Consider the following 26,561-nt stretch of genomic DNA (forward strand, 5'->3'; position numbering starts at 1 on the left):
CTGGATGTTAGGAGGAAGTTCTTCACAGAGAGAGTGATTTCTCTTTGGAATGGGCTGCCCAGGGCAGTGGTGGAATCCCTGTCCCTGGAGGTGTTCAAGAAAAGACTGGATGGGATGCTTGGTGTCATGGTCTAGTTGACTGTATAGGGCCGGATGATAGGTTGGACTGGATGGTCCTAGAGATCTCTTCCAACCTGGTTGATTCTATGATTCTATGATGGGCACTGCTATACTGAATCTGTTTTTCTCTTTATTTTTCTTTCCACTCTCCCAAATTTTTAAATTTTCTTTACAAGGTTATCTATTTTTCCATTTCATTCTCACAGCTTAATTGGGTGCCTCTTCTTTACATTCAAAATTTTCCTTACATACTTGTCCTTAATTTTTATCTCTCGGTTCTTGTGTTCCTTCTTCCTTGAATTTTGAAATAGAAACTGTGCTTGTTAAGTGACATTGCATCCCATTAAAAAATATTTGACAAGTTCATAGAATAAGAAAAATCACTAGCAGATTGTGTACAATAAATTTCTTTCTTTCTTTCTCTTCTTTATTCCATTTCTTTGCTATTAGAGTTGTTCTGATGGACTTCAAAAGGTAGATGAACAATTGTGTACATATTAATTACACATTTATTTGTACCTCAGCTGGATAGCCTCAGAAAAACAGGTTGTATGTAAATTGGCACAAAGAATACCTGTTATGCTGTGACTGGGAAACATTTCTGGCATCACCACCAGAGATGTGTAGCTGTTTGGTGGTTTCAGATGTTCTAAGGACAAAATGAGCAGAAAATGCAGGCACTCAGAGCTCATTACTCAGTGTAATCACCTGTGCATCTTCCAGAAGAATTTCCTCTGAATACTGTTACATTATGCTTTGTGCCACATCTGGAGGAGGTAGAGCTAGTAAAATATTTCTTGAAGTCAGTCTGAAGTCTACTGATTTTTAGTGATGAAGTTCTTATACTCCTAACAGACAAAACCTGATGATAAAAGTTAAGGTGCAGTGACACAGTTCAAAACTGTTCCCATTCCTTGATACTCCATCATGACTGTATGTGAAATCCTTAAAGACTTATCGTGGTGTGTTGGTTTTAGCTGGCTGATATTGCAAATAGGGATGGTGGATGGGCATACACCCCTGCACTGATGCAGTAGAAGCTGGGACTAGTGCTACTGAGCAAGCAGGAGACAGGGACAGTGTTAATGTCATGCTGACAGTCATGGTCACTGCAAAAGGAAAGGGGTTTGTTTTATGTATTTCCACCCTCCCACCCCTTACCCAACCCTTGCTTATGTCAATTTCTGAGAGTTTTCTGTTATTTGCCTTCTGAATCCTCTTTCTCCATGTCCCATCCTGTGAGAGTCTAAATTCTCTCTCTCTCATTCATCAACAAAGATAAAGATTGCATCGTCTCTCCTTAATCAAAGATAAAGAAAATTGCATCATCTCTCCTTAATTTTGTTGCTTCTGGGACTCAGACTCGGTGCTTGGCCTAAAGCTCAGTGATGCAAATCAACAGACAAGACCTTCGAAACTGCTGGACCTCACCCTGGCTGGAATGCCCAGGAGGCCTACATCTTATCTCAGCTACCCCCCAAGGGAAAAGGTTTATGTGCATTCAGGGTGTGGACAGATGCAGCCAGGGAGAGGGTGGAGGCCCTCTCCCCGGTGGTGCTGGACCCCTGCGAATGCATGAGAATACACAGGAAGATGCCCTGGGGAGCTGCAGCCGGACACTGAGCAGAAAACTGTATAAAAAGGCAGGAGAAACGCCTGCCAAAGTGTGGCATTCCCAGCAGACTAAGTGTGGCATCTCCACTGGACCACCAGTGGCATTCCCATCAGACCACCAGTGCCATTCCTACTGGACCACCAGTGGCACCTCTCACCGGACCACCGAGGGCGGACCACCACCAGACCACCAGAGCTGCACACCACCCGAAGAAACTGACAAACTCCACAGAAGATCATCCCTGGGCCATGCACCTGTCTCTCTCTCTCCCCTCCATCTGCTACTGAGGGTAATATGATCACAGCCTTTTTCCTTCCCTGCTCCTTCTTCTCTTTTCCACTGTTCTCTTTATCTTTCTCTCTTCCCCTTCTCCCCTCTCTCCCTCTGTTCTGATCTCTCTCTCTCTCCCTTCTCCCCTCTCTCCCTCTGTTTTGCCCTAGCTTATCCTTTAATAAACAGTTTCATGGTGATATATGGTCTCGTTTGCACCTTAATTTGCCAACACGGAATCCATAAGAACTGGTCTTGCTCCGCTGGACAGAGATACTGTTAATCTCTGCTCCTTCGGACCTTGACACATCCAGAAAGGGTGTTGGAGTGTGAGGTTGCAGTAGTAGTTCAGAGATTTGGTCTGACCATAATAGTCATGAGAAGTGAGTCTTATTTTCATAGAATCATAGAATCATAGAATCAGCCAGGTTGGAAGAGACCTCCAAGATCATCCAGTCCAACCTATCACCCAGCCCTAACCAGTCAACTAGACCATGGCACTAAGTGCCTCATCCAGTCTTTTCTTGAAGATCCCCAGGGACGGTGCCTCCACCACCTCCCTGGGCAGCCCATTCCAATGGGAAATCACTTTCTCTGTGAAGAACTTCTTCCTAATATCCAGCCTATAGCTACCCTGGCACAACTTGAGACTGTGTCCCCTTGTTCTATTGCTGGTTGCCTGGGAGAAGAGGCCAACCCCCACCTGGCTACAATGCCCCTTCAGGTAGTTGTAGACAGTAATAAGATCACCCCTGAGCCTCCTCTTCTCCAGGCTAAACAGGCCCAGCTCCCTCAACCTCTCCTCATAGGATTTGTGCTCCAGGCCCCTCACCAGCTTTGTTGCCCTTCTCTGGACATGTTCCAGCACCTCAACATCTTTCTTGAATTGAGGGGCCCAGAACTGGACACAGTACTCAAGGTGTGGCCTGACCAGTGCTGAGTACAGGGGAAGAATAACCTTCCTTGTCCTACTGGCCACACTGTTCCTGATGCAGGCCAGGATGCCATTGGCTCTCTTGGCCACCTGGGCACACTGCTGGCTCATCTTCAGCGTACTATCTATCAGTACCTCCAGGTCCCTTTCCTCCTGGCTGCTCTCCAGCCACTCAGTCCCCAGCCTATAGCGCTGCTTGGGGTTGTTGTGGCCAAAGTGCAGAACCCTGCACTTGGCCTTGTTAATTTTCATCCCATTGGCCTCTGCCCACCCATCCAGCCTGTCCAGGTCCCTCTGCAGGGCTCTCCTACCTTCCAACAGATCAACACCTGCTCCTAGCTTGGTGTCATCTGCAAACTTACTGATGCAGACTGTGTCAAACCAGGTTATGTGGTTTTGGCTGTAGTATCTGCCTGTGATGGATCACTGAGGAGCATTAAAATTCATACAGAAAATAATAAAATATATTTCAAAATAAATTATTCTCTAGGTGTTCTGCCTGAAGACCCATTACAGATCCTTAGCTCTTGCATGTCTTACTCCCCAGACAAAACATTAGATACATTTTGGTAATTTATTTTACCCAAGGTTTATTTTTTCCTCAAGTAATTCACATTCAAAGTAACTGGTAACTTTTTCCTGTTTCTGTCTTAGAATCGTTTTCTCTTTCCACTTGACCCTGATTACTTCACAGCCATGAAAAGGCCTGACAGTTCAGAGGACTGATTGGTTATAACTCTGCAGTGAAACTGGACTAACCTTACACAAGGCTAGTAAAAGGTATCAAATTTTTGGTACTGTCATGTATCTAGAACCTGACATGTGATTGCCATAGTCTTCTTTTTGTTTAGAGGCAGTGACTTTAGTGTAGTTTTAAGTGGCTCAACTCCAAAAAGCCTCCCAGTCTTCTCCTTGCAAGTCTAACCTGTTTTTACCACTGCAAAACTTCCTATGAAAACATTCCCCAATCTCGGAAGGAAGGAATTATCTCTTCTAAAACATGACTTTTTTTTTTCCCTGTGCTAATAGAATGTTGTCAGGAGCAGCAATCTGTCCTTGGTTAGGGCAGATCCCTCCCCCGGGAGAAATAAGCTCACCACAACACAGACCCTTTTTTAAAAGTCAGGGAAAGACGAAATTGTATTTCTTATAGTATAAGTATAACAATGTGAAGAGAGATAATAACTAGAGAAGGAAGAAAAAAAAAACAATACAATAACCTAAAGGGAGATGGGGGAGGAGTCAAGCGGCGGCGAAGCAGCAGAAGCAGCAGTAGCCAAAACAGCAGCCGGGGAAGATAGGCAAAGCTGAAGCAGCAGAAGCCAGTGGGAGAAGGGGCAGAACAAACTGTGCTTCTAGACATTAAGCTCTTGATGCTCCAATGAAATTATATTAATTTATCTATTGTTGCCATTATGTGGCCTGTCCCTGGAATGTTCATCTTTCCTCTATGTCTGAGCTAGAGGATCAGTCAAATGGCCACACATTCTTGAAAAGATTCAGTTATTTCTTAAAAATGCCATCTTTACATACTACTTAAGTCAGCAAGACATTTGCACATTCTTTACGAAATTGGCATTTGAAGTTTCATGGATCTATTTTAATAATTTTACTTTTATGAAACTTTCAGAAATATATGCCTGAGATTAATTCATTTTGCCTACCAAGAATGTTTATGTCATTACTATTAATTTTGGTTACAGTGCTGTGATTGAGCAGATGGTTTAGAATTTCTGAAAAAAGAAGTAGGTGTGTGATGAAGTTCAAAGCAACCTTGCAGAATGATGTACCATTGTAAAATTTTTCTGCTGCTTTACTGTGAGTGGCAAGAGCCACTGCTATCCTGCTTTATTTACTCAACACAAGAACATGTGTATATATACCATATAACTTGAAGAGAGATCTGGATAGGCTAAGGTCAGTTTGATGAGGTTTAACAAGTCAAAGTGCCAGGTCCTGCAGCTGGCACACAATAGTGCCAGGCAATGATACACGCTTGGGGCAGAGTGACTGGAAAGCTGCTGAGCAGAAAAGGATCTGGAAGTGCTGGTTGACAGGTAGCGAAACATGAGCCAGTAGTGTGTTCAGGTGGGCAAGAAGGCATCCTGGCCTCTATCAGGACTAATGTGACCTTGCAGTATTTGGCAGTGGTGAGGTTGAACTTTGAGTGCTGTGTTGACTTTTGAGTTCTTCACTACAAGAAGAACATTGATTTCATAGAATCATAGAATCAACCAGGTTGGAAGAGATCTCTAAGATTATTCAGTCCAACCTAACATCCAGCCCTATCCAATCAACTAGACCATGACACCAAGTGCCTCAGCCAGTCTTTTCTTGAATACCTTTAGGGACAGGGACTCCTCCACCTCCCTGGGCAGCCCATTCCAATGAGAAATCACTCTCTCAGTGAAGAACTTCTCCTAATATCCACCCAACTTGATACTGTGTCCCCTTGTTCTGCTGCTGGTTGCCTGGGAGAAGAGACCAACCCCCACCTGGCTACAGCCTCCCTTCAGGTAGTTGTAGACAGCAACGAGGTCACCTCTGAGCCTCTTCTTCTCTATGCTAAACTACCCCAGCTCCCACAGATGCTCCTCATAGGGCTTGTGCTCCAGGCCTCTCACCAGCTTCATTGCCCTTCTCTGGACACGTGTCAGTATCTCAACATCTCTCTTGAATTGAGGATCCGAAAACTGGACACAGTGCTCAAGGTGTGGTCTCACCAGTGCTGAGTACAGGGGAAGAGTAACCTCCCTTGTCCTACTGGCCACACTGTTCCTATCACAGTATCACACACAGTATCATCAGGGTTGGAAGAGACCTCACAGATCATCAAGTCCAACCCTTTACCACAGAGCTCAAGGCTAGACCATGGCACCAAGTGCCACGTCCAATCTTGCCTTGAACTGCCCCAGGGACGGCGACTCCACCACCTCCCTGGGCAGCCCATTCCAGTGTCCAATGACTCTCTCAGTGAGGAACTTTCTCCTCACCTCGAGCCTAAATTTCCCCTGGCGCAGCCTGAGGCTGTGTCCTCTCGTTCTGGCGCTGGCCACCTGAGAGAAGAGAGCAACCTCCTCCTGGCCACAACCACCGCTCAGGTAGTTGTAGACAGCAATAAGGTCACCCCTGAGCCTCCTCTTCTCCAGGCTAAACAATCCCAGCTCCCTCAGCCTCTCCTCGTAGGGCTTCTGCTCAAGGCCTCTCACCAGCCTCGTCGCCCTTCTCTGGACACGCTCAAGCATCTCGAGGTCCCTCCTAAACTGGGAGGCCCAGAACTGAACACAGTACTCAAGGTGTGGTCTAACCAGTGCAGAGTACAGGGGCAGAATGACCTCCCTGCTCCTGCTGACCACACCATTCCTGATGCAAGCCAGGATGCCATTGGCTCTCTTGGCCACCTGGGCACACTGCTGGCTCGTGTTCAGATGGGTATCAATCAGTACCCTCAGGTCCCTCTCTGTTTGGCTGCTCTCCAGCCACTCCGACCCCAGCTTGTATCTCTGCATGGGGTTGTTGTGGCCAAAGTGCAGCACCCTGTACTTCGAGCTATTGAACGCCATCCCATTGGACTCTGCCCATCTGTGCAGGTGGTCAAGGTCCTGCTGCAGAGCCCTTCTGCCCTCCAACTCAGTCACATCTGCCCCCAGCTTAGTGTCACCTGCAAACTTGCTGAACTCTCAAACCATACCAAACCATACCAAAACTGGTTCCCATGATAGGGCTTAAAATGTAGACAGTATTATGTACTCTTCATGCTTACTGCTCAGTGGATGTTTAAAGAACACTCCTCCCCATTTGGGGAAACATAGGACCCAAGAGAACCTTCCTGAAATGTGTGGATATTAAATCAATCAGCACAGCAGCAAAAAGCAAATGGTTATCTGCTCTGGTAGAGTATGCTCCAGGCTACTCCTGCATAGCTGCCTGAGAAGGACTGCAGAATTCTCCTCAGGCACATGATAGCACACATTCAGCTATCACAGGACAAGCTCAGGGCAGATCAGGTATCATCGAGGGAGAAAGGATTTATGAGGGGTATCACAGTATCACAGTATCATCAAGGTTGGAAGAGACCTTATAGATCATCAAGTCCAACCCTTTACCACAGAGCTCAAGGCTAGACCATGGCACCAAGTGCCATGTCCAATCTTGCCTTGAACAGCTCCAGGGACGGCAATCCACCACCACCTCCCCAGGCATCCCATTCCAGTATCCAATCACTCTCTCAGTGAAGAACTTTCTCCTCACCTGTCTGACCAACCTGATCTCCTATGACAAGATAACCTGGCTGCTGAATGAGGGAAAGGCTGTCAGTGTTGTATTTCTAGACTTTTGAGAAGCCTTCGATGCTGTTCCCCACAAAATTCTTGTAAAAAAATTGGCTACTCATGGCTGGAATGAGCACACTGTCTCCTGGATAAAGCACTGGCTGGACAGAAGGGCTCAGAAAGTGCTGGTCAATGGAGTTAAATCCAGTTGGTGGCTGGTCACTAGTGGTGTTCCTCAGGGATCTGTGTTGGGACCACTTTTTTTAACATCTTTATTGATGACCTTGATTCAGGCATAGAGAGTGTCATCAGTAAGTTTGCAGATTACACCAAGTTAGGAGGCAGTGTTGATTTGAATGAGGGTAGAGAGGCTCTTCAGAGGGACTTAGATAGGCAAGATCAATGGGCCAACATTAACGGGATGAGTTTCAACAAGGCCAAATGCCGGGTCCTGCACTTGGATCACAACAACCCCAAGCAGCACTACAGGCTTGGGGCAGTGTGGCTGGAGGGCTGCGTGGCAGAAAGGGATCTGAGGCTTGTAACAGACAGGCAGCTGAATACGAGCCAGCAATGTGCCCAGGTGGCCAAGAAGGCCAGTGGCATCCTGGCTTTTATTAAAAATACTGTAGCCAGCATGAGTAGGGAGGTGATTGTCCTCTTGTACTCTGCTTTGGTGAGGCCACACCTCAAGTATTGTGTTCAGTTTTGGGCACTACAATACAAGAGAGATGCAGAGGTGCTGGAGCAGGCCCAGAGGAGAGCAACAAAGCTGATGAAGTGCCTAGACAATAAATCTTATGAGGAGTGACTGAGGGAGCTGGGGCTGTTTAGTTTGAAAAAGAGGAAGCTGAGGGGAGACCTCATTGCTGTCTACAACTACCTGAAGGGATATTGTGGAGTGGCTGCTATTGGTCTCTTCTCACAGGTAATTAGAGACTGAACAAGGAGGGATGGCTTCAAGCTGAGGCTGCATAGGTTTAGATTGGACATTAGGAAAAAGTTTTTCAACAAAAGAATGGTCAGGAATGGGACTGAGCTGCCCAGGGAGGTGGTTGAGTCACTGACCCTGGATGAGTATAAGGGTGCTTTGGATGTGGTGCTTAGGGGTACAGTTTAAGATGAATCTTGTAGAGCAGGGTTATAGGTTGGACTTGGTGATCCTGAGAGTCTTTTCCAACCTGAATGTTTCTGTGATTCTGTTTCTTTCGTATTGTATACTGAACCACAGAAGTAACCTTAAATTCATAGATTCCCTTTAGGATATTGGGGGTTTGTGTTTTAGTTTTGGGTTGCTTTTTTGTTTGGAGGGTTGGTTGATTTGGGGTTTTGGTGACTTTATATAAGTACTACTATCCAGTTCCTAGAAAGGAAGCCTACTTGTGATTTCTAATTGGAGAAGCTGGAAGACTTAACTCACTTGATATTTCCCACAGCATTCACAAAGAAACTTCAAAATTTCATTTTAAAACCAGTAAGCTCCTTAAACACTGGAAGAATGTAATGAAAGTGATGAATCACCTCTCTACTACATTTAAATAACCATACTTAAGAAGGTAAAGTTTAATTAATGCTATCACCTTTTTTTTTTTTTTTTTTAATTAATTTGGGTCAAATTCCTTTCCTTGCTTTATCAAATAATGATACTCCACCAGACTCCAAAAGTCATCTTTACTCCTCCTTTAAATTTACAAGCGTGCATTGCATAATCAAATATGTAGAAGAATCCTTTTTATCTGATTCATTCAGTTACATTGGAGGAAATATGGCTGGAAAAGTCAGAACAAATATACTTTGATTTCTAATTGCATGGTTTACATAATAAAGAATGTTATACCTCTTCTTACTAACTTGATCATCAAATAAGGGGACATAGTCTCAAGTTGTGCCAGGGGACGTATAGGCTGGATATTATAAGGAAGTTCTTCACAGAGTGGTTTGCCATTGGAATGGGCTGCCCAGGGAGGTTATGGGAGTCACCACCCCTGGAGGTGTTGAAGAAAAGACTCGATGAGGCACTTAGTGATATGGTGTAGTTGACTGGATAGGGCTGGGTGATAAGTTGGACTGGATGATCTTGGAGGTCTCTTCCGACCTGGTTGATTCTATGATTCTAATAATAGCTCTCCTAGGAGAAATACACATCTTTTAATTTACCCTAATTTTATATTGATGTGATTCCACTGATCTCAGATAAGTTACTCTAGACCTAGTATAAATGAGTGAAGCACAGACAGAAAACTGTTGAAGTAAAATTCAACCCTGGGCAAATTTTACAGTCTCTTTCTCCAATGTAAAACTCAGAAAAATCACTAATAGTCAATAAGCTTTCCAAGATCTACAAGAATATCTCTGATACCACCTTGGAAATCTACTGATATGTGCACAGAGACATATGGAGCAAAAAACCTTTGGGACTACGTTACTGTGCCTCACATGTGAATCACCAGAACTACTCACTCTACTTCAACAGTGAGAGCAGGAGAAAGCATAGAGGCTTTAATGCAAGAGAGAACAAATAGTACTTCAGCAATGAAGAATTATGTTTATGAGTTATTTTGATAAGACTTTTATTTCTCCATAATTATATTAATTTATTTGCTATTATTCACTGCAATAATACTAATGTCAACTAATTTGTTTGGTATTAATCTTGCTATGAAAAACATTTCCAAAAGAGTTCCACTGTAATTCAGATTAAATGTGCCATTAAACCAAAACACGCTCACTCCATTTTTGTTGTTATTTTCAGGATCTAGTAAGAAGAGGCTTCCTTTCAGTAAGCTTTCTGAACATTCACCAGCCCTGTTTCTAAGACGGGGTATGCCTCTCATTTAACCTTCTTTCTCCTTCAGTTTTCTTCCTGATGTATTTGTATTAAGCCACAGATTTATAAATGAGCATTTCTTTGGCTACGCAAAAAGAGCAATTCTTAAAGAAACATCTCATAAGTATGAATCAAAGACAGGAAACCTTTACTCTTCTTCCACTCAGGCTTCCTCATCCGAAGGATTGCCTGCAGCTGCATGTTCCTTATATATTTATGTTTTGCCTTTTTCCTTTTTTCCCCCATTCCCAAACCATTTGTACCTATTTCTCTGTTGTCTTTGTAAAAGATACACTGGCATGTCCAGGCAATAGACAGTTTCCTGCAGATTACTGTAGTATAGTTTGATAGAAGCCTGTTACTAGTCTGAAATGTAGTCCAGCATAAAGAAGCAGGAAAATAAGAAGGGCGTGAAGGCATCCTGATGTGAAAAATATGTCTAAGTAATGAAGTAAGATACACAGAGATTTCAGACTGTTTATCCTAATGACATTTCTCAAATATTCAGCAATGAGACTGATGGGTTCAAGCTTAACATAGACTGATGCACACAAATGTTTGCTGTTTCAGCAGCTCAAAGCAATTTTCCATAATCTCTGTCCCTTCATAGTCACCTGTGTATCTGAAAATCAATAAGAAGCAGGATCCAATATTTGCTCTTATTTTCCTCTACACAGCTTGTGATCCATCTTACACCTTTTCTTCACTTGTTTGCTTCAAGGTGGGTTCGTTTTCTTCAAGGAACCAAAGAAGTTACGTATCACAGAAGTTGATGGCCTCAGCACTGTGAAGGCCTGTTGAATGCAGCCTATATTGCAGTGATCAGAGTAGATGTTTTTTAGATTCCAAACCTATGCAACACAGAGTTTTCACTTCTTAATCTCAGGTTTAGCCACATGCTTACAGCTGTTGTAAACCAACACAAGCTCACCAGTTTCCATTTATCTGCACAGCTTTACACAACTGTACAGATACAATGTTTCCTTGTTCATGCATAAATCAATAAATAAAGGCATGCGTATCCTGTTTCACCATTCAGGAGTATTAATGCCTCTACTCAAGTCACTGGAGCTCTGCTGGTGTAAAACTCAAATGTATCAAGAACTGAACAGGGTTTAAATCAGAATTGAACTGTGATGCAAAGCAGGGCAACCACATCTGCAAAGAAAACTATCACATTGCAGAACATAAGCACGTATTTGAAAGGTCCTGTATCCAAAACTCAAGGGGCATTATTTTCAGAAGCCAATATCAAAAGAGATCACCATGTGTAAATTTCTGCAAACTCAATGCTGAATCCAAAGAAAATAGCAAACAGCAGATGCTGCTACTGGCATAAGTACTTTATAAGCTATGACTTGTCCCCCAGATCTAGGGTGTCCATAATGTCCTTGAACAATCCTTGAGAAAAAAGAGTACAAAAAAAGATGAATCCAAACAGCAGTAAGCTCTGAAATCAATAGCACACAAAACTCTTTTTGTAGAAAAACCAAAAATGCTTTAAATCATGTAATACCTTGGGCCCAAAATCCTTGGTGGTATAGGTGACTATTATTTCTATGGAGTTTATGCTGACATAATATTAGCTAAAATCCTGGTCAAGAATTCAGAAAGGATGCTAAAAGTATTAGATTTATCCTGCACATGACATTACCAGCACCCAAGACCCTACAGTTTGAGAGGGAGGAATGCCACATTACAGACACCTAACAACTGAACCTCTAAGCATCATGAACAGTACCAGGCTTTCTTACTGATGCAAGAAACAGACAAACAAAACCAGATAGGATTTTATATGAATTGTCATTGTCACAGTTGTCATTTGAACAGAGGCAGAGAAAAATGAGGGAAATTAACAGCTTCAAGTGTTACAGGGCTCAAGCAAAACCAGAAAAAATGCTGGGAATAATTTCCTGCCACTGAGGACTGGATAGTCTTAGCCTAGTCACTCCAAAATAAGACTAAACAAAGTTCATGTGTATGATGCTGGGTGCAATCTTACACCATCAGGAAGGTAAATATCTGCAATATCTATGACTTCAACTAATAGAAAAAGAAGGTAACAAATCAACAAAAATACACTGGCACAGTATACTTGATATTAATACCAGGTCTGCAAGAAAAAGATTCATTCAAAGAACCAGGCTCAGAATATAAAAGTAGGTACTCTTGATTTCTGAGACAGTTCTGTTCAAGTTCTTCACCCATCCAACACATAACAACCCCAAAGTATATACTGATATAAGACCTCATGCATAGTCAAAGATGTCTGAGCTGGGAGATTTATGATTTTTTCTATTTATAAATGTTCCTATTTCCTCTTAGACTGGAAAATTTAGCACACAGTCATCAATTAGTTTATAAGAAAAGAAGAAGAAAAAAAAAGGCACAAAAATAACAGGTCATCTTTAAAACAAAAGAATAAATTAGTATTTCAGTTTTGATAGGTAGTGCCAGCTGAGATCCCAGCTAAATATAACTGAAAAGCAAACACCCTTGAACACTCTTGTTTCTCTAATACTCACTTTTAAAAGGAAAGAAGGCTTGTAAGTTCAGATGGAACAAAAATGTATGCTAGAAATATAGTGAGACGTTGAATAAATTGATCAATGTATCTGTTCCCTTTAAAAGATCTTCCTTAAATGTTCTCAAATCAAAAAGCAAATAAGCCATCTTGTCTCTTGAAGTTTAGTGCAGCAGCCTATTAGCAAACAGGAAAAAAATGTGTGAGAAAAGAAGGTATGTATTCATATAGCAAAGGAACAGCAAAAAATCAGTAAAGAATTAATTTTTTTTTTTTTAAGTTCACATGTAGTTTCTACTGATACAGGTAGTATATATTTAAAGATATCTTAGAAGTGTGTTTCTACCAAATAAACATTTTTTGCTAAGTGTGCACCAAGCATACTTGAGACTGCCATCTCTAATAGGGATTTGCAGATACTCTAAGCAGCTGTGGTCAATAGAAGTCTTTTATTTTGGCAGTGTTTGTGTCAGCAAAACAAGTAGCAGGCAAAGAAATTAAAATATTGCTCTCCTTTTCTGGTAGAAAATGTGGGCTTTACTTCTGAAAAGGTGGGCACTTACAAACAAAAGTGAACAATTTCCGTTATCTTACTGGATTTGTAAAAGGTTGCAAATAAACAGTGGGATCACTAATTGAAACATCATAAAAAAAGTATATTGAGGTTTGGGGTTTTTTTAAGTCTTGGAAGGTAATAAATAAATAAAAATAAATTCAAAGCACTGTTGTTATTTTAGTCCCACCAAATAAACACTATTGTTTAAAACAGTAAGATATGAGTCAGAATGATGTAAAAGCAGTGCCTATAAGGACATGATAAGTAAATTATTTAATTAATGTTTTGTTGTTGTTTCATATGTATCCCTGGTAAATGTTTCAATTGAAAAATACCATCAGATAGTTGCAAGAGAAAGTCCAGATAATGTTATGTAAACATCCAAGATAAAACATTGACCTCTTGGATTTGGGAGATTGCTGAGAAGACCTACAAAGCAGCTGTGTCAGCTCTGAAACAGGGAGCATATCATATCATCATGGTTGAGACCCACACAGCCAACAAAACTGAACACTGTGCAGCCACTCATTTACCCTTACTGCCTCCACCTTGGCAGAATTGGAAAGAGAAAATTTAACAAAAGGCTCAAGCATTGAGACAAAGGCCAGGGAGGACATAGTCACCAATCAAGGACACAGTCACTAATCAAAGTCATTGGCAAAGAACAGATTAAACTTGGGGGAATAATGCAAATTGTTTAAACTCCACAACAAATCATAAAACCACCAATATAACATTTAAAGCAGGATAGGACAATTAGATACACAACCTGATCTTAAAAACACCTTCCTCCCACCCATTCCTTCTTCCTAGCCTCAGCTCTTTTCACCATTTCTCCACCTCCTTCCCATCAGCAACACAGAGGGATGGGGAGTGGGGGTTGCAGTCAGTCCATCAGATGTTGTTCCTGCTGCTCCTTCTTTCTCGTAGGGAGAACTACTCGCACTCTTCCACTGCTCTCACTTGACATCCCTCACACAGGACACTAGTTTACCTGTTTCTACTTTTCTCATTAATCTTGTTCAATCAGAAGGAAATTCAGGCCACAAGTTACAGCAGAAAGATTTTGATTAAAAAAAAAATAAAACAAAACCCCAATAAAACAAACCCAAAAAACAGCCAAACCAACCCCTCATGGCTTTGATTTAGAAATCTTTGTGAATTCTTTTCTCCATTTTAAGCTATACAGGTAATTGGTGCCTGTCAGCTCATTCCTGCTGTATTTCTTTGGCTTGGCTTTGTGTTAATTACCTAAATTGACTCATGTAGAGGCATCGCTGCATGTGGTTTGACAGGGACGTGTTTTCCTAAAAAGACTGTCATGTGTGCTTTCTGCTTGCACTGGAAACCACATTTACTCTACTGTACTTCAAAATGTTTTTTGTTTTATTTAGTCAGATAAGAAAGTATTGGGATAATAAAAAGTCCACGAACAAATGGTGAAAACAGCAGATCACTGAGCATAAGAGTTATTCAGCAAGAACCATCAGATATCCCTGATGTCTGGTGCAATTCCGAAGACCTGAAGAGCTTGAAATACTGAAGATGTTCAAAGATGCACTTAGGAGGGTAAAAAGCATCTATGCACTTTAATTTCTAAATTACAGATGTGGTCTCTGTATCTTTACCTATTGGCTTATAGATGAATGATACCAAGACTTTCATGCCTAGAGCTCATTGGTTGCAATAAAACAGAGTTATTCCTATGCCTATTTCTTTCCAATGTGGTTCCTTGCACTTATGTATAGACAGGAGCCAATGGATGGAGAACTGGTTCTCCTCATTGTCAGTAGTTTAGACCTTTGCATGTTGCATCAGTTTCCTCTCTCATTTCAAAAAGCTGATCAAGATGTCACTTAAGTTAAAAGATAGTTCTGAATCCAGACATCTTTCCATTATGTCACTGTTTTCCTGCGCTAGTTTGAAGTAAGCTGGAATGTTTTGGTAAAAGAACTTGATAATGGGCAGTGAAATGAAAACAATTGATGTCAACTTCTCTCATAGTCTCGCTGAGAGCTCTGGGAAGAAGAAGTAAATTTTCTCCATTTTGTCTCTCACTCTTGCTTTTGCCTTAGACCGAGACACATCTTTCTAACATCACTGCTTTCTAACCCTGCTCCCTAACCTCTTGGCTGCACCTCTCTTCTTCCTGAGAACTGGGGTAAGGTTGAGAGGGGCTGGGGGAGGTGTTGGGGTGGTTTGAGAGCCCCTCCGGGGGACTCAGGTTTCTGGGAGGGGAGTTGTGCTTTTGTATTGTTTGTCCTTTGTATATTTCTGTATATAATTGTATATAACTGTATATATTGTAAATAGCTGCTTGTAAATTCTGCTAGCTGTAAATAAATTGCTTCATCTATATTCCCAGGGTCCGTCTGAGTTAGCTGGGGCAAATACAAAGTGTGGAGGGGCGGGGTAACCCCCAAACCATCACATTTCCTCTGTTTCTTTTACACAGTTTTTTTCTGTACTACATGACTGTTGTATGCATCTGCTCTTACTCTTAGCTGAGATTTCAAGGGGTCATTTGAAAGCCAGTTAAAAAGTGAGGTCCTGCTGTACCTATCAGGGTTCAGATATCCCAAACTATAATCTATCTCGCATATATCCTGATTCATGCAATGACTTTATTCAATTTGCTGTAAGAAAAAAATGCTCAGTATGTATAGTTAACCTTGAACAGCCTGAATCAGTGTGTGTCACCACTTAAGCTAGTGGACATGTGCTGGTACAAAAACTACTCTGTAAATAGCATCTCATCTGTTGACATCATCAGGAACAGTCTTGAGAGAGCTACTCTTCCTGGTGGACATTGCCAGAATGTGGTTCAGCACCCTCATGAAGAAAGGGGGAAAACTATAATCTGTATTGCAAACTTCAGCCTAACTGTAAGCAGGTGAACTACAGCTAGCAAAGGTATTTTCTGGTGTTCTGAGTTATAGGGAAAAGCTACTTGCATTTTTTTCCTTTTTCACTGTTATTTGATTCAGGGTAACTACAATCTGCTCCTAAAGAAAAACCATTCAGAGGTGATCTGCTCACCTCAGATATGATCCTGGGAATGAAAAAGAATAAAAGAAAAAAGGCCCTTGCTGTTTTTAGTGAAGCAGGTGACATCACAGGGGAGCTGGTTCTAAACCCAGATAAAGATAAATGTGAAGTTTGACTTCATTGGAAACAAGAACTGGCCCTGTGTGCTGAACCTGATTTGTAAAATGAAGGAGTACTCAACAAAGCAGAGCATTGGCATACTTTCAAATTAAGACCACAGTGGAAATGAACACAGTGCTCTCTGGTTATTTAACTAACTAGATAGATACGAGAAAAGATACGAGAAATTCTATCTCCCATGACTAACACAGGCTGCCTTTTGGTCTCAGTACAATAAGAAGGAAGACCTGCTGGATGTCTTAACAATATTGGTATTTTTATTCTCAATAAAAGGTTCCAAGAATTGCAAATATTTAGAGTATATGTTCTTGCATAGTCATTTCTCCATGAGCACATTATCTCTGTTTTTATTCCACTTCATAACTAACCATTTGTGTGTTGTTTCTTCTTTATAACAGCAAATGACCATTACGTGGGCTCAGCCCTTCCTAGAAGGAAAAACGCAATATAGTGGTGTCAGGCTTTACCTGATGGGCTTTTTCCTAAGAAAATTCTAAGTACGCTTAGGAAGGAACTGATTCTTTCCCACTTCTATTTCACATAGTAATTATTAATCTTTTTTTCTTTCAGGTATTTTATTAACTTCTCCCATCTGATACCACTGGGAGTTTTCCAGGAGTCTGGCTATGGTGCAAATGTGTAATACTGGAGTGAAATCCTGGCTAAACACCTGTCACATGAACACTGCTGAGCACCACTTCTACAGGAGACTCTTGTGTCATGGGAAAGTTTGTTTTTCCAGTCTCTTGGTACAGTGTCTGGTGCCTGCCTTGTCACAGTGTTTAAGCATAAAGTTCCAGCTGGAAACATAGCGGTTTTAAGGGGAGTAAATATGGAAAGAGCAGCACAGCAATGAAAGGTGGATAGGCAGCAGATCGGTAGAACAAGTGGCCAGCTGGAATGGCCTATATACATTCATCTAGGGGTCACAATATTTGTTTCACTCTCTGTTTCCTGAAGGCAAGTAGGGTGTGAGCTGTTTCCATTGTCAATAACCTAAGGTGAGGGAGGAATAGGCAGGGCCATGAGGAAGAAGTAGAATGGCATTGAAAACAAAGCAAGTCCTGGAAGAGAAGATACTGCCATGGATTTGAAAATATATACATGATGAGATTACTTTTTTAGCAAGAACAGGAGAAAGGCAGGTAAAAGAGTGACAGAGTCATGAACAGTAAAGAAAGACCAGTTCTAGAGAATTGTGAATGAAAAATCTGGTGATTAGTACAAGGAGTGTAATGAGGAATACAGAAAATGAAGACAAACCCCCACAATAAAAGAAAAAAAGCTGTAGATATTTAGGACTTTTTATTATTTACAGACATTGCTGTAAGGCTTTGGGAGAGAAATCAGGTCTCATACCTATGTTCTGATTACTAAAGCAAATATTACTGACTATTTCTCTGCTCTGGCAAGTGCCTTGGTTAGCTGGCATTGTTTACCATTTTGAGTTATATTTTAATGGCAGAGCTGCTTATATTTTATTCTAGTTTTCAGGGTTCACCTTCCTTTGACAGCCCTAACAAGACTCCAAAGTGACATTATTAAGCAGTTATACAACACTGAACTACTTTTAAAACCTTGCCAAGGATAACACTATATGCACTTGTTGAAACAACTTCAGGGAGTAGATTATGAATGTAATCCATATAAAAATCTATAACCTCAGAAGTCTTTACCATGAGTTTCATAACTGAATGAAAAGGCTTAAAGATAAGAAATGAGTTGAATCTGTCTCGCTGTGAAGCTTAGAACCTAGAAGGAAAATACACTTCACAGTCATTATTCACAAAGACATTATAATTTTTATGCCCATCTCTATATTTTCAGGACTCTTGATTTTGAACAATTGGGTTAACAATACAGAGCAGCAGCAAAATAAAAATAGCTTACTGCTCTGTAGCAGACAGCCTGTGGCAAAGGGCAAATTTAATGTGAGCGAAGTCCAACTCATCCAGCTGTGTCTAAACTAATCCTAATCATGTACCAGGGACTTAGAGCTGTTTGCACCTTCTGCCTAGTTCATGCTTCCAGATTTCCTTTTAAGGGTTGGGGAGTGGGTAAGCAACACAACAAGAAAACCAGATACAGGAATTTAGTTTGGAGTTAGTAGCTACCTGTGTTATCCTTAGGGATTTTTTTAGAAGGTGAGAAATGTTCTAAGGATTTTCCCCTTCATCTTCCTTCTCTTGATCAGTGCCCTTTGTGGAGATTTGTGTTTTTGCAAACCTTACCTAAACTGTGATAGGTCACCTTCCATTTTGGAAGAAGCTACCACTCATGTTATAAAAATAGGTGAATCTTCAGAAAGTGTGCCTCAGGCCATTGTCTCTTTCTGTACTGCACTTACTGGAGAGCAGAGATGAGAGTAAGACAGCTCTGATCTCTACACCTCTCCACTTCTGTTCTGGAAGAGAACTGCCAAGAAACGCTGCCAGGACATACTATATTCTTTGCCCAGACAATTACATGCAGCAGCACCTGCAAGTTTATTCAGTCCAGTGGACAGGTAATAAAAGGATGCAGACCCAGTGCTCAATTTCTAAATATTTCAAATAGCATTTAATCCCCTGAGTGTACAGCAAATACTTTCATTCCACTACCTCATATCTGAATTCAGGAATAACCATCACCTTGTCCCACATCAATTCTCTGACCCACAGAACATGGTCCCCAAAGTAAGGATAAATTCCAATATTCCAGTACTACTACCAACCTTATCTACCTATGATAGTGTAAAAATATTCTAGATTTGCAAACACTTTTTATATCATAGCACTTCACATTTTTCTCCCATTCCTTTACTTTAAATATATTATTACTGGAAGTATTTTTCCCTCCCTAAAGAGAAAATATGGATGTAATAAACAAGGTCTGCCTCTTTTCTCATGAAAGATTTTTTTTTTTTTACTGAGGGGCTCAGCTGTTTATTATTGAGTATTCTTCATTTTGAATGTGTTTCTGACTTACATGACTTGAACAATTCCCCTTCTCTCACTCTTCTGCTTATATAGAAGAAAGTATATAAAAATAGTTGGAGGAGAAAACAAGAGATAGCTTCCTCCTATCATTTACCATAATTAAAACCTGCTGAAATTTGTATTTGTTAGCAGAAAATTCAACAGCAAGCTGACTCATTTGATGTTGGCTGTGGGGTGCCACACAGAGAAAGTGGTGCACTGGAAGCAGCCAGAAACAACCATAAGCCAAATGGGAGATTGAGAAGAGATCAAAGTGGTGCAACTGGCTCACAGCATAGAGAGTCCTTGGACTGCTGAAGCTGTTGCTTGGAAGAAGAATTACTCCTGTTGATCCTGTCAGGAAACCAAATGTGAAAAGAAAAAAAGGCTTTGGCAGATCTCCTCTGGAATTAGTGATCATTTGTTTAATTCCTCTGGATGTTTGTTCCATTATTTCAGGAAGAATGATAACAATCCTTCTCTGTTCACTGTGGACACAGATCTATGAATTCATTGCTGTTTGTAAGGCACAAGGAGATCCTTAATGTGAAGGATCATTTTCCCACCATTTTTTTTTGTTTTGTTTTCAATTGAAAAAAATCAAACTTCTCAAATAAATTATTTTGTACTGGGTGTGTTCTTTGTTCTATGAAATGGTCTTAATGGACTTGGATATATAGTAAGCTTTAATCTACTCCTGGGTGGCCACTAATCCTGGGAAAACAGTCATTTCCCTCCCACAACTTGCTATTCAAAGACTTGGTTGTTTTAATAATGAATCTTTCTTGTGAAAACAGAAAATGATAAAAATTAATATGTAGTGAAAACCACCTACTGGTAATGATGTTATTGCTAATACGAATAGTTTAAAAGAGTTTGTTGTTTGCAGTTAATCGATTATCTTCTTTAATGCCTTCCTTGAAAGTACATCCTTTGGATGAAAGTGGAGAAGGATTCTTGGGAAAGCTAAGAGAATTCACCTTAAATTTGAGGAAAGATGATAGAATAACAGATTACTTATGACTTGGATGAATCTAGAGAGACAGTTTTACTCCAAATTTAGCTAGTTAGAACAAATTTGAGCAATGTTTGCTTTATCCACTGGACTTGGAGTCTCTGAAGATGCTGAGGTGTTTCTATTATTCATAACCTGCTTGACTAATCTTTGAATTGGAAATTTGTCAAAAATGTTTCTTTTTTTTCTGTTATAGGTATGAAACAAAATATGATCTCACCAGAAATGCAGTAGTAGTAATCTCCTGCAGTGAGTGCAGCCTTATTCACAAGCTGGTCTTTTTTAGTGACAGCTGCCATCAATGCTCATTAGAAATAACCAGACCCTTACACTGTTTATAGAGCAAGGATTAAAAAGAATTGAGTGGGATAATCCTAAAACCTGCCACATATTTAAATACATCCACTTGTACAAAGACTCATTGTGTTCACTTAAAGGCTCCCACTTCTTATTGTTCTGGTGATACACCGCTGTGCTGAGGCTCCTAAAATAAAACTCTATTATCTTATAAATATTATTATTGTGAAGCATGTCATTGTTACATATGACCTCCATGGAGGATGCAATTTAGATAAGATAGTGTGTGCCATTCCATGTCTTTTTTTTTTAGCTTCCTTGAAAGTCAGGAGTTTCAAACCCCTTGAATAGACTCAGATTATAAACACCATTCACGTAACTTTATATCTTCCAAGTCTCCTTTAGTGCTCTGTTATTAAAATATTATGAAAAATGAAAGAGCTCTGATTAAATGTATCTGCATGGATAAATTTACATTAATGTGAGATGATTAATTACACATTAATACTCCATTCAGAAAAAGTATTTTAGGTGGCACAATGAACAGAGTGCACTGATAATCCAGCCATAGTCCTCTGTTGAGGCAATTGAAAGCTAGACACAAAGTGCTATTATACATTTTGGATTCGTGCTTACTAGAATCGCTATTCTGCACTCTCAGTTGTGCTCTCTTCTCACCACATGATGTCACTATACAATCCAGGATGATTTTTAGCCTTTGAAATTATTATTTTTTTAACAAAGATCTTTTAACTTAAACTGAGAAATATGCTTATTTCTTTTTATATGTTCTCAAAAAAAAAAAAAAAAAGCATATAGGCTAACTCACAGTGAACATTCACCAAGTCTTTTTAATAAATGGATATAGATCTGCTAGAAGCAAGCTCCAGCTCTATGTCTTTTAAACAATAGTGCATAGGTTCTGCCAACAATCCTTGTCAAACTGCTGCTAATCCATAAGATCTTCAGAACTGTGTTTATGGCAGTTGGTCCTAAGTGTCATTTTTAAGAGGGTTATTCTAGTGTTCATTGTCCCTACTCAACTCTCCAACAGGCAGTGCTAGAGACAGGCTTTATTTTCTCCTGCTATCACAAATATACATCCCAATAGGTAGAAATAAAGTGCTGACGAGTAATAAGTTGTCAAAGAATTACACCACTTGTAAAAAAAGAACAACAATTTCGTGTAGTTCATGTTACAATTAGGCAGTCATAATATGGTAGCCTATAGACCTCAGCCCCAGAAACAACCAGTTGAAAAGACAATCAGTGACAGAGAAGAACTCATTTTCTGTATTCCTGCTTTAGTGAGAAAATGTGTCTAACTCTTTATTTCTTTTGCTGAACTCAAACACATAATGGAAAAAAAGGCATGGTAGATCCTTTCAGTGATGCTACATGTCAGAAACATCTCAGGGGACATCTAAATTTCAGATGCTTCCTTTTAACTTTGTGATGTTAAGTGTACACGTACAAGTTTTGTTAGGACCATGGTTTGCTGTGCATTAAAATGCTCTTGCACTTTTTTTTTTCTTTTTCTTTTAGTGTTTCTATGCTGTTTTCTTTTGACTTCCTGCAGTAAAATTTTATCTGAGGAGCCTCTGAAATATTCTTGAAGACAACCTTCTGGCAGTGTATCCACAGTGCTTCTGGGCAGCCATGGTGAGTTTCCCTCCATTTCTGGGCCTGAGTGATCCTAGCTCCTGCCCTGGCTGCATGTTACTGCCATGTGATACTGTGATATGGCCTGTGGCACTGCATATTTATTTCACTGTCCAGAGTTTCCTAAATGCCACACATTTAGATAAAATAACTTTGTGGTGCAGCTGAACACAAAGTGCTTTTCTTCCTAGAAGCAGCCATGTATCTGGCAGGGTGTGAATAGATGAAGACCTGCTTTGTCAGACTGTGGCCGTACAGATAGGACTCACTGGCTGAGAGGAGTGCTTGTGGTTGTGGAAAGCTACCAGAAAAGTGATGTTATGCCAAGGCAGAGGTAATGAAGGACCTAGCATGAGGATAACTCATGTTGTGTTAGTTGGTGAGAAGGGAAGTGTTTTTATTCCACATGTCATGTGTTCCTGAAGTCCTTGAGAAAAGAGCCACTGAATAACCTGTGCATGGCTGTGCTTTCAACTAGGGGGATGTTTGGCACCAGAAGCGGAAAGGGGAGAGGGCAACAGATGTCCAGAGGGAATGGGGAAACACAAACTCATTTTTACTGAGCCTTTAATTCCAGTAAAGTATTTGACACCATCTCCAACTGTATCCTTGCAGCTAAACTGAGGCAGTGTGGTCTGGATGATCAGGTACTGAAGTGGATGAGAACTGGTTGAAGGAAAGAAGTCAGAGAGTTGTGGTCAGTGGGTTGAAGTCTAGTTGAAGGCCTATAGCCAGTGGAGTCCCTCAGGAGTCAGTACTGGGACCAGTACTATTCAATATATTCATCAAGGACTTGGATGAGGGAACGGAGTGCACTGTCAGTAAGTTTGATCATAACACAGAACTGGGTGGAGTGGCTGCCATAATGGAGGGTTGTGCTGCCATTCAGTGAGACTTAGACAGGCTGAAGAGCTGGCCAGGGAGAAACTGAATGAACTTCAACAAAGGCAAGTGTAGAGTCTTGCACCTGAGAAAGAACAACCCCATGGATCAGTATAGGTTTGGGACTGATCTGTTGGAGAGCAGTGAATGGGAAACGGACTTGGGGGTCCTAGTGGATGGAGGGTTGACCATGAGTTGGCAATGTACTCTTGTGGTCAGGAAGGTCAATGCCATTCTGGGGTGTATTAGAAGGGGTGTGCTTCGTAGGTCGAAACACTTTCTCCTCTCCCTCTGCTCTGCCTGGAAGGTTGAATCTGGAATACTTTGTCCAGTTTTGGGTCCCCCAGCTTAAGAAAGACAGGGAACTGCTTGAGAGAGTCCAGTTCAGAGCCACAAAAATGATTAAGGAAATGGAACATCTTCCTTGTGAGGAGAGTCTGAGTGATCTGGGGCTCTTTAGTTTGGAGAGGAGGGGGCTGAGGAGTAACTTCATCAATGTTTATAAATATGTAAAGAGTAAGTGCCAAGAGGATGGAGCCAGGCTCTTACTGATGATGCCCAATGACAGGACAAGGGGCAATGGATGGAAGTTGAGACATAGGAAGTTCCACGGAAACATGAGAAAAGTTTTTTCATTGTGTGGGTGACAGTCACTGGAACAGGCTGCCGAGGGAGTTTGTGGAGTCTCCTTCTCTGAAAATATTCAAAACCTGCCTGGATGTGTCCCTCTGTGATCTGGTATAGGTGACCCTGTTCTAGCAGGGTGGTTGGACTGGATGATCTTTTGCAGTCCCTTCCAGTCCGTAACATTCTGTGATTCTGTGATTCCTCCGGAAAGGGTAGCCTCCTCACGTAACTATCACAGTCTTGGTAGTGGCTGCAGCACATGACATTTATGCCTTTTCAAGCCAGTTCCCACTCTACTTCCCGCGCCCCCCCTCCCCCCCCCCCCCCCCCGCCCCCCAAACCATTTAGTGCCCATGGGATATCATTACACCTCCCTGGTGGAGGTGATATTGAAAGTTTAACTTCAAAGTAAAGAGAGGTAAGGAAAAGCTCTGGTCTTAAAGGCCTATGGGGATGGAGAAGGGAAGTGAAGAAATACTGTAATTCTTACCAACGAAGATAGGCCAAGAGAGTTTGGGTTGTTCAGTCTGGAGAAAAGAAGGGTCTGGGGAGACCTTATGGCAGCCTTTCAGTATTTAAGACAGCTAGAGAAGGACTTTTTACAAAGGCATGTAGTGACAGGATGAGGAGTAATTGCTTCAAAGGAAGAAGCTAAGTTTAGATTCAACATTAGGAGGAAATTCTTCACCATGAGGATGGTGAAGCACTGGGACTGGCTGCCCAGAGAAACTGTGAAGCCTTCAAGCCTGAATGTGTCAAAAGCCATGTGGGATGTGGGCTAGACCAACCTGGTCTATTAAGAACTGTTCCTGCCCATGGCAGGAGTCTTGGCCCCAGACAATATTTAAGATCCCTTCCAGCCTAAACCATTCTATGATTCTCCAGTTGCACTTGGGATTTAGGTGGCATTTATGGTCACTGCATACGTTGGCACTGGAAAGGACAATGACTTCTTAACTATACTTTCATCTGCAGAGGAGATATTATAGGAAAGAACAGAGAACTTGTAGCAATATCTGAATGTGATGATGACATACAGGAGTCCTACAGCCCCAAGTACAGAGTCAAAATGTCTTTTTAGACTTTCAGATTAGTGTGCTGGGCACAATGAGTGTTCCTTGTGGGGCAGTACAGGGGCCTGGTCCTTACCTTCTGTAAGCCTTCCTCCTGTTAATGTAGGTTGTAATGAACCTCAAAAGGAGGACACACATTTTCTGTCAAATGAAAGGAATTGAGAGTTTGTTTGTGTGTGGTTCCTGTCAGACACTCCTGGTGGAAGCCTTCTTGCATCTTGCGGTGATTAGCGAGTGTCCCCCCCCATTTCACCAGACTAATTAATCTGTCTGGAAGCTAAGGAATGAAGCTATGTTTTAAAGCATAGCACAGATTTACAAGCATATCTATACAATATATGCAGGTATTTACAACTATATACAATTATATACAAGTTAATAGTAATACAGAACTATAAAATCCCTCCTGAACAGCCAGACTACCCATGAGGGCTCTGAACTAACTCCCCTCCTTTTTTAGCACCCTCTCCCTTATCCTAGGAAGCTTACATGCTGGGTGAGATACCAGCTATGGAGTTAAAATCAGAATGATTAGTTTGGGTTATACAGGCCCAGGCAGTGAAGTTAATGAAGCAAGTGGCAACTAGACAGAGACTGACTGATTTTGTTATAGTTTCTTGTCTTTATATCCTTAAGCAAAACCAATGAATGATATAGACAACACTATTATTTTCCTTTCACAGCTAATGGTCTAATTTCTCTCATTAAAATACACCAGTTAGCCTCAAACCAGGACATACCCACCAGCAACAGATGAGCTATGTGCATTACTCAGCTGGTGAGGTAGAACCTGATGCTTTGCTAGTGCTGCTTTTCATGCTGGTGTGAAGGATAGACAGTTTCAACAAATTCTAAAACACTTGATGAATATTTGTCAGGGTGAGAAGATGCAGTTGAACTCACTTCCATGTTATCAGTCATTTGCCCAATGGCAACATCTAGGCACATAAATCTGTGACTCCAGAAGATGTATGACAGAACACAAAACCAAAAAGACTTCATGCAGACAGCAAATGAAGCTACTGGCGGTGGTCCATGATGGCCTCTGAGATCCTGGAACAGAAGAGATTAATGTCAGTGCACATAATCACAGTCAGTGTGGGTCCTCTCCAGGAGACATTTGAATGTGTCTTGTTCAGCTGCACTTTCAGAATAAAAGCTGTCCTTAGGAGAAGATGAACTGGAACCTTACAGAATCCTGTGGTGAAGTAAGGCACAAGGAACTAAATGTCTATTCTCTTTGAATGGGTGAAGTAGAGAAATGGTACAAATTGTTCTAGTAAAATGGGAATTTAAAAACAGATATATTATCACTTTGGCACTGGAAGTTTTGCATCTAGAAGTCAGGCATCTGATTAACACTTCATGTGGGCAATGGCATGGTCTGCTAGGAGGTGCTTGCAATGCATGCCCAGATCAGCCTCTACAGTGTTCTGTTCAAGCTTCAGATGTATCAGGCTTCTATTAGCAAATCTGAGAGTGGCTAGAATGTTTCTCTTTATGAGATGTAAAGCAGTGGCCCCTAAGATGAGCTAGCTAGCTTTTAGCATTGAGATAGAGAGAGGTGTGTAACCCAGCAGGTTTGTTCTGGAATGTCCTGGTTTATCCTCTGAAACTTGGAAGTTACCATCTCTTTTGCTGTGCTGTCACAGAGACCAACAGTGATGGTTAAATGCAGTTTGTTCAGTAGAATATTGTTCTGAATGTGTTTTTGTCCTAAGGCTGCTCCAGGTAATGAACACTGTCATAGTCCTGAGCATGCT

This window comes from Pogoniulus pusillus, chromosome Z (assembly GCF_015220805.1).
Source record: "Pogoniulus pusillus isolate bPogPus1 chromosome Z, bPogPus1.pri, whole genome shotgun sequence".
Taxonomy (NCBI): domain Eukaryota; kingdom Metazoa; phylum Chordata; class Aves; order Piciformes; family Lybiidae; genus Pogoniulus; species Pogoniulus pusillus.